The sequence below is a fragment of the Aquarana catesbeiana genome, linkage group LG04 (genome assembly GCF_042186555.1).
Source record: "Aquarana catesbeiana isolate 2022-GZ linkage group LG04, ASM4218655v1, whole genome shotgun sequence".
Taxonomy (NCBI): Eukaryota; Metazoa; Chordata; class Amphibia; order Anura; family Ranidae; genus Aquarana; species Aquarana catesbeiana.
In genome coordinates this window covers 54,483,771-54,493,994 of record NC_133327.1, presented here as the reverse complement: position 1 = coordinate 54,493,994, position 10,224 = coordinate 54,483,771, and positions in this window count along the sequence as shown.

Sequence of the window (10,224 nt, the reverse complement as noted above, 5' to 3'; positions counted from 1 at the left end):
CGTGTACGTACTCATCGTAGAGTTTATGCTGCGCAGGGGCTTGGTGTTGGGGTTCTTACTTTGACACAAGTCCAGTCCATGAACAGGGTGGGGAGGAGTTCATGGACCAAGAATTGGTTGCTCCAGCGTGACCAATTCTGTCACATGCCTTTGCTCCGTGAGATCTGTGAGAATAATCCTGACGATTTCAGGAACTTTCTCAGGATGACGGACCCCGTTTTTCACCGTTTGTTGGCTTTGCTGACCCCTTATATCAGTAGGCAGGATACCTGCATGAGGCAAGCCATCACTTCGGAGAAGAGGCTAGTCGCCACTTTGCGGTACTTGGTGACGGGGAGAAGCCTGCAGGACCTCAAGTTCTCGACAGGCATCTCCCCCAGGCTCTGGGGATCATTATCCCGGAGACCTGTTCTGCCATCAACCAGGTCCTGCAGAAGGACTATATTAATGTAAGATTGTTATCCTTTAACATCACATTTTATTGTATTTAATGTTTGATAATATATTGTATTTCTTTCCTCATTCCCTAATTGCCATGATTGTAATATGCTGTAAAGGTCCCCTTTGTCCTCATGCATGCTGGAATGTTTTAACTTTTTTTTTGTCCTTCATACATATTTGCCTTCACTTACCTCCCCAGCATGCTCTCCTGGGCATATATCTACCATATATCTACCTCGCCTAGTCACTTAACAATGTATTTTGTCAGCTCCATAGTAGTGCTTTACCCTAAACACCCCCTAAAATGTGTACAAATGTTATTTGTGTCCTTAAATTCTGGCAGAGTGGCAGAGGCTTTTTTTTGGGTCCCAAACTCATTTGGAACCCTCCCTCCCCCCCAAACGCTAAGTCAACCCATAACAATCCTCTGACTCTGAAGTCTGCTGACTTTGCCAAACCCATACACACTATACCTACCTCTTTTGTGGTCAGATTTCTGTATGAATTCCCCAAAACTTGTAGTGCAACGGCCTGCCTGAATACTTTCAAATGGTACTGTTTAAAGTTTTTCTATCCTATTATTATCTTGATAGGTAATTGCAGAATGTTAAAATTGTGCTCCAATTTGGACAGTGTGTATTCAAATTTTTGTATTATGACACTTCTTACCTGTCCAGTGGGCTGCCAATAGTGTAAGAAAGGAGGGGCTGGCCAAAGTAATACACATTATTTAGGCATTCATCTCTCAATGAAGTGGAGAGGGTTACCTGTCCAAAACATCCCCCCCCTAAAATTTTAACAATGGGCCATCAGAGGGGGTGAGGAATCTGATTGGTGGACCGTATACTTTTGTCTTTAAATACTCCCTAAAATAAATGTTATACTGATGTTGGCCAAGAATGTTTGTGTCTAACCTGCTTTCAATGTTTTGTGCAAAATGACTAATTTTTTTATTCTTGTTTGACTCCACAATTTCCTTCCAACCCACAGGAATGGCAGACTGTGGCCTCCCACTTTGCCCAGCGGTGGGACTTTCCTAACTGCAGAGGGGCAATTGATGGGAAACACATCCACATAGTCCCACCCCCCAACTTGGGGTCATACTATTATAATTACAAGGGGTTCAATAGTATTGTGATGTTGGGGGTGGTGTCGGCTGCATACGAGTTCCTGTATGTGGACGTGGGGAAGAATGGCCGGATGTCGGATGGTGGAGTCATCGCCCAGACCGAGTTCTACAGGTGTCTCCAGAAAGGCAGTTTGGGCTTGCCACCTCCAGAAGACAATGCGGAAGGACTCCCATTCGTCTTCTTTGCAGATGAAGCTTTTGCGCTGGGGGACCATCTTATGCGGCCATTCCCTATGAGGACCCTCCCTATAGGACCAGAGGGTTTTTAATCACCGGCTGGCCAGAGCCAGAAGAGTGGTGGAGAATACATTTGGAATAATGGCCAGCCGGTTCCGCCTATTTCTTACACTGATACACATGGTGGAATATAAACTCAATCACATCATCCTGTGTTGCTGTGTTCTCCACAACTTTTTCAGGAGAAATTCTTTGAACTATGCTGCCTCAGTTGGGCCTGAAGCCGGAATTCATATTAATGAACCAACCCTGACGGGGCTTGAAACTGGCCGTCCTGGCTTGCCCCCCCCCAGAGTGCCCGCGAGGTCCGTAAAAGATACATGGAATACTTTGCGGGTAGGGGGGCCATCGATAAGCCAGACAATGTCTGAGACATTTTTAAAATAAAAATATCTTTGAACTGAACAAATATTTGCTTTGATTTACTGCTTGGCTTTCTTTTAGCTGTCTCCTCGGTTATGTTTTATTAATGTTCAAATTTTTTGGCCTTTTTCTTCAACAGTGCAAATTAAATTTTGTTGAAACATGAGGTACAATCTCTTCTTCGGCTAACTATTATTATTATGTTGTGGGTCTGCTACACACACACCTTGGTTTTTTTTGTTAATGTATGTAATGCATTACTGACAAAACTATTAATCATTTTCAACACCATGACAGAAATTTGGGGAGCCATGAAAATGGTGTGATTGTGTAAAATTAGAAAGCACTGTTGGGTGTTATTTACTAAAGGAAAATCCACTTTGCACTACAAGTGCACTTGAGACTGCACTGAAACTGCACTTGTAGTGCAAAGTGGATTTGCCTTTAGTAATTAACCCACATTGTCACTGAAATCAACAACTTTACTACAAAAAATGCTTTTTAGCATTGAAAGAAGAAGCCACACGTTGTTGATTATCAATCATTTTAATCAAAGCACAATCACATGTGCGTTTCTAAAAGGGTTTTTGAACAAACCAACATGTTTGTTGTATAACATTTTTAAAGGTCACATTTAGTAGAAATAGCCTTTTAAGGTAAAACAGGCATGTTTAAACCCATAAAACAATACACAACTCTGGAACTTACAAAGTTCAACTTTTATAAAGTGAAGGCAATATCAGACATGAGTATGTACAAACTGTGTTTGATATTGCGTTCAGCAGATGGGGTGATGTCACCCCTGTAAAAGCCAAATTTAGAAGATGCACACAAATTGCCTAATCTCAACATGTGCTAGCTGCCATCATGGGGGATCAATGGACGTGTTTTGTGGGTGCAACCCCTTCCTCTCAGCTACTTTATTATTGAGGAAGGGGTTGCACCCACAAAATACGTACATTGATCTCCCATGATGGCAGATAGCACATGTTGACACACTGTGTGCATCTTCTAAATTTGGCTTTTAACATACGTAAAAAAATTGTTACAAAAAGAGAAGAAATTTAGGGATTTCTGGGTGTTTTAGATTCTCGCTAAAACATTAGTGATGTTCTTCATTTTGTTTTGAACATCATTGATGTTTTGCTTTATGTTTCCTAAATCTCAATTACACCCCATTATCTCCCCGATGAGGATCTGGGCACTTTCACTGGTGAAATGATATTCCTCTTCCACAACATCCCGATCACCTACAAAAAAACAAACAAAACACACCATGTATTATAAATATGCAGGCATACATCTCTTACCTGGGGCTGTGGTCGCAGACACTCACCTGTTGTGGTGACAATTTCCACCACGTCTCCCTCCTCCTCCTCTGGTTGGGTTTGGGGGATGTCCCCTTCTTCCTGAGGTGGGGGGTCCCTGCTATCCTCTGATGAGTGGTGTCCTCTGAGTCTTTTCTCCCCTATGTGAACAAAAATAGGTATACTTAGCACACAGATATTTGATGGCAGGAATAGGAATATGAAACATTGCTTGGAAGTGTTGTACAATTGTCTGTTTTGGCAGAGTTCCAAGCTGAAGAAATTTTTTTGTCCTTTGTAAAGCTTGAATACTTACCTGTTTTGTGCAAGCTTCACAGATGGAGACACTCCTATAGTATACACTGGAGCACCTGGGTGGGCCCCCCTAATAAAAAGGGTGTTCTTTTGTCCCACACTAGTGCTCCAGTGTCCAGATGTGTAAACAGCTGCTGAGTGTCCTCTCCTTACACAGAATCAAGTTAGCATTTCATTCTAGTTACAAACCCATCTAGACAACAAACTTTTATTAATAGAAGTAGGCCCGAAAAACCGTATTGAACTGCATCTGGCCAAAACATCGTATTTTAGTGGTCGAACGAACAATGTTTCCTACGAATGATTAATGTGCCCATGAACATGAAAGTTGCCATTTTAAACTGTACAACAGTAAAGAAAAGCAGCACAAACGTCATAAAAAGAAAGAATAGGAGCACAGGACAACTACTTACTTTTTTGCAGCACTCTCCTGATCCTTGTATACTGATCATGCTCCCTTAATTTGAGGTCCGACCACCGTTTCCTCAGTTGATCCTTGGATCGTCGTACCCCAAAATTCTTCTGCAGACTCTTCACAACTTTAGCCATGATCTTGGCCTTTCTGACATTTGGGTTGGGGTAAGGTCCATACTTCCCATCATAGTCGGTCTTTTTCAATATGTCCACCATCTCCACCATCTCAACAAAGGCCATATTTGAGGCCTTAAATCTTCTCCTCTGGGATTGTGATGTTTCTGGCTCCAGGCTTTCTTCCTCCTCCTCGTTACTGCTATTATCATGCACCTGTTGTCTCTCCGCCATGTGCTCTTCCCCACTGCACCGAAAGAGAAGGGGCGGGGAATAGACTAGAAAGAACAACAGGGGCGGGCGGAGTTTCACGCAAGCGCAGTGTATATAAAGCGTAACACGCGTGCGTCATACGTATGATCTGTGAGCGGAGGAAGGAGTATCGGAAGCGTTGATCGTGATAACGAAGGTACAAGTTTAACTTGGGCCTTTACTGCTTATAGATTGAGGACTATGTTGGGAAAAGATTAGGAGAGTTTAGCCAGACATTAGGTTTTGTCTTGTGTTGTGTCTTGCAGAAAAAATGGATGGATTCAATGATCACAACTTCCTCCCCCTGTTCATAGACAAATACAGGGAGCTGCCCTGTCTGTGGCAGGTCAAACACCCACATTATAATCATAAACAAAAGAGGCAGGCAGCGCTGGAGAAACTATTGGGGTTGGTGAAGCCAGTGGTCCCCACGGCAACCATCCCCTATTTAAAAGCCAAAATTGGTGGCCTGAGGAGCACTTATCTTAGTGAGCACAAGAAGGTCCAGGATTCCCAGAGATCCGGAGCTGCAGCAGATGACGTTTATGTCCCCAGGCTGTGGTACTATGAGAGACTACAATTTCTGTCAGACCAGACTGAAGTCAGGGAATCCCTCTCAACCCTTCCTTCCACTCTTCCTTCCACCCTATCTTCCACCCCAGCTGAGGCTTCCAATGTCCAACCTGGGACTTCCAGCCAGCAAGAAGTGGAGGAGCCCAGCTGGAGTCAGGTATAGCATTGTTCTACAGATTTCTTGTCAAAACATAAATGATGTTTACTAGATGTTATTATTGATCACTAATTGCTGATTTAATAAAGGTGTTTACATATCAATAGACAGTAGTGTGCAAAAATAATTGTGACAAGAATGAAAAATGCTGGGGTCAGAATGATAGTCTTTTCTATTTATGAACATTCAAATTGCAACAATCATGAGATGAAAATTGTGCGTGATTGATATAGAAAAAACTAAAACTATGTCCCTTTTTCATACACAGGAAGACCTCAGCCAGGAGGAGGCTGTGGAATGTGGCACACAGGAGGAAGCTGTGGAATGTGGTAGCCAGGAGGAGGCGGGGGTTAGTGGCAGCCAGGAGGTGGCCGAGGTTAGTGGCAGCCAAGAGGTGGCAGGGCCCAGTAGGAGCCTCACACAATCTCAGGTTCCTCCCCTCCGCTTTCCAAACAAAAGACCCAGGAAGGGGAGTAACGTGGAGGAGTCAACACTCAGGCTGATTCAGGGGGCTTCTGCGTTCCTCAGAGCCACTCCCACTCGTGAAGAGGCCTTTGCTCCAAGGCTGCCACCAAACTGCAGGACATGCAGGAGGGCCAATGCCTCATGTGTGAGGAAATAATTTATAAAACATTAAATATGGGGTTGAGGGGCGAAATCACACCCAATACCCAGCTGTGTGAGTTGCATCATCCTCCTCCTCCTCCTGCCACAACTCTAACACCACAGCCACAGCATGGAAGGAAGAGTGGAAGGAAGACAAGAAAGTGATGACCTGGGTTCAGCCTGGTCTGACAAAAGATGCAGGCTCTTGTATGACCACAGCCTGGGGACATACATGTCATCTGCTGCTGTTCATGATCTCTTGGACTTTTGGACCAGATTGTACTCCCTTAAATATATGGACTCCTCAGGCCACCAATTTTGCCTGAAAATAGTTGATGTCTGCCCTTATGCTTCGCCAATTTCTGATGTTTCTCCAGCATTGCTTCCCTCTTTATTTGGTTAGGACCCCTTAATAAAGGTATTTTTTGGAACTAATGTGAAATTAACAAGGGACACCAACACCAACCAACCTCCTTGAGATTAAAAAAGACAAGATAATAATGGTGTTGTGGTAACTTGACACACAAAACACACCCCAAACTATTCTGGAGATCACCAAAAAACATAAAAAAAAAAAATTAAAAAAAAGAAGATTTGTATTTTAAAAAAATACAACAAATAATACCAAAAAATAAATAAATAAATAAAAATTTCGGTAGATGTGGCAAATCAAAATATTATATTCATGAAATCACGAGAAATAATAAATAAAGAGGTTTGTGAGAAGTCTTTGTGAATATGAGCAGCAAAACAACTTCATTCTTCTAGCACTATAAAGAAGAAGAAAGTGCGCTGCATTAAACAATTTAAAACATTGCAGTGTGACGAAAGTGCTATATCCATTACGAACACTAATTTTAACCAGACCAAGCAGTTCCGTCTCGGAATTTATTCTGAGCATGCGTGGCACTTTGTGCATCGGAATTGGTCAAACACAGTCTGAATTTACGTGAACAGATTTTGTTGTCGGAAAATTTTATAGCCTGCTCTCAAACTTTGTGTGTTGGAAATTCCGATGGAAAAAGTCCGATGGAGCCCACACACAGTCGGAATTTCCGACAACAAGCTCCGATCACACATATTCCGTCGGAAAGTCCGACCGTGTGTACAGGACATTACTCTGAGCATACACGGAACAGGCAGCTACGAAGGCAGTTACATCAGCACATAGACTAGGCCACCAGAATTGTTGGGAAAAGGCCCAAATGAGTTGATTCTTACCAGGGTGGCCAGCTGTCTTGGGAGAATGGTAAGTCTTGAGCACGGCAGTATGGGGACACACTGGGACAAAGCAGCGGTCACAAGGTTTCTCAGGAGGAGCATCGACCTGAGCAGCAAGAATTTTGTCACCCAAAGGAGAAGTGAGACTGTTGCGAACCGTAGCCAGAATACGATCAGAAGGAATCACAGGAACTGGAACCGACTCCAACTTGGAAGTGGACGAAAATTGCCGTGACAAGGCGTTAGCCCTTACATTCTTAGAATGAGACAATGTAATTGAAACTTGACAAGAAAAGAGCCCATCGCGCCCTTCTGGGAGAGAGGCGTTTAGCCTCAGACAAGAATGTGAGATTCTTATGGTCAATAAGAATGAGAACCGGCAGTGGGGTACCTTCAAGGAGATGTCTCCATTCTTTCAGGGCTAAATTGACTGGCAACAGCTCTCTGTCACCAATCTCGTAATTGCACTCGGCAGGTGACAATTTCTTGGAAAAGTAGCCACAAGGGTGCATAGCACTCTCAGAGGTAGGACCCTTATAATCAATACAAGGTTTCAGTTCACCGCCTCTCTTCTTCACAAAGAAGAAACCAGCACCAGCAGGAGATGAGGATTTGTGGATAAAACCCCGAGAAAGTGCGTCTGCAACATACTCCTCCATGGCTTTATCCTCCAAGACTGACAAAGGGTAAACCCGGCCACGAGGGGGAGTGGCACCAGGTTGAAGGTGAATTGAGCAATCATAGGGCCGGTGTTGAGGAAAACATGACTTTTGTCAAAGACATTGCTAAAATCATGGTACTCCACTGGCAGGGAGGAGAGTGAAGAGGTACACAGAACTTTGGCTACCTTCTGGAAGCATGTTTCACTGCATTGTGGTGACCAGGAGAGAACCTCAGCACGGAGCCAATCAAAAGAGGGGTTATGCCTCTGTAACCAAGATAACCAATAACCAGCGGAAACTTGGGAGAGGAAATCACCTGAAATTGGATTATCTCATGGTGAAGAGCCCCTACGGCCATGGACAACGGAACCGTCTCATGAGTCACATGCGCAGGCTGTAGAGGTCTTCCATCAAGAGCCTCAATGGCAAGTGGAGTGTCACGCAGCTGCAGTGGAATCGAGTGCTTTGATACAAAGGCAGCATCAATGAACAGGCCTGCAGCCCCAGAGTCGATTAGAGCCTGTATCTCGATAGAGGACTTAGCCCAAGAAAGGGTGACCGAAACTAAGAGCTTATCCTTCTGGATAACTGGGGACGACACAACACCACCTAAGGTCTGTCCATGACAGGACCTCAAGGTTCGGGTGTTCCCAGGACGGGTAGGAAGTGACCTGCCTGGCCACAATAAAGGCACAATCTCTCCCTCCTCCTAAAGGCTCTCTCATCCGCAGAGAGACGCATGAAGCCCAAGTGCATGGGTTCATCTTCACTGACGACTTGGTACCAGGAGGCATGGGAGGTGAGGGAGGCAAGGGTGGGACTGCAAAGCTCGGAGGCAAACATACAGGAGGCTTCTGCAAGCGCTCCTTAAAAGAAAGTCTTTCTCTGAGCCGGGGTGTAGAAAAGAGGCCCAGGGACCCCTACAGATTTTAGGGGTCCCTGTGACATTATATAAAAAATGCCAGCCTCAAACTGTCATTTAACATGAATAGACTTTTTTTTAAATAAGGCTGGTTTTGCTGGAGTACATCCTACAAATTTTACAGATGCATTACTTCACAGGCAGGTTCAGAGCATTCCAAAGCATGCTATTTAAGTATTTTTAAATGAACTGCTCCCCTCTGAACTGAACATTTGTAAAGGGCATATCATTAAAGTGAAAGTTTAGCCACAAACTAACTCTAAATCTACTCACAGTCACATTCTAAAACTAATCTATCTAACCCTGTAAAGCAAAAATCGCTATGCATACCTTTTCTGAAGCCCATCTCGTCCAGTCTCCAGTGGCAGATGCTGTGTGCAGCAGACAACTGACAACGGCTGTGAAATGCCTGGGTATTGACTTCACCCACAAAGTTACTATGGAGCTTTCTATTGTTGGCTGCCTCTCCTGCAGAAGTCACTGCTGACAGCTGCAGAAAAGGTATGTATAGCAATTTTTGCTTTACATGGCTAAATAGATTAGTTTTAGAATGTGGCTGCAAGTAGATTTATGCAGCGTACACACGAGCGGACTTTTCGACGGGACTGGTCCGACGGACCGAGTCCTGCGGACAATCCGATCATGTGTGGGCTTCATCAGACCTTCAGCGGACTTTTCCAGTCAAAAATCTGACGGACTTTAGATTTGAAACATGCTTAAAATCTTTCCGACGGACTTGAGTCTGGTCGAAAGCTCTGCTCGTCTGTATGCTAGTCCGACGGACCAAAACCCACGCTAGGGCAGCTATTGGCTACTGGCTATCAACTTCCTTATTTTAGTCCGGTCGTACGTCATCACGTACAAATCCGTCGGACTTTGGTGTGATCATGTGTAGGCAAGTCCATTTGTTCAAAAGTCCGTCGGAAGTCTATCAAAAGTCTGACGAAAGTGAGTGACAGTGTTCCTGATGAAACCGTGTAAGGCAAAACATGATGAAGGAAACATCTACTGGAAGTTGAAAAACACGTGGAAATAATCTGACTACAATAGATATTGTCTTTGACTTACTAAGGTTTTCATCATATACTCAATAAATTGTTATATTTTAATATATATTTGGATGTATTACACGGTACCATCAAATTCCCAAATTGTTTAGCTATTTGTAAAGGGCAGTGGCCAGTGTTCTATACCATTTTTTGATAATCCTTTGCATAAAAACCTTGAAAATTAGTTAAATTGATTTTAACCTTTTCACTGCCAATGGAGGGTTTCACACACAATCCGGTGGCTGCAGCTACTGGGAGATTGTGTGTAAAACTGACAGGCAGACTCCTGCTTCCACAAACCCCTGGTACTGGCACCCCCCCCCCCAGCCGTGCCCCTGCCATATATTCCAGGCTCCGCTTGCCCATCTGCAGGCCTGGGACCAATGTGGCAGGTGCCAGTGTGTGGAAGGGAGGGAGAAGAGCGGACACATGCCCATTCTCCTCCCCTTTTGCTGTACCCAG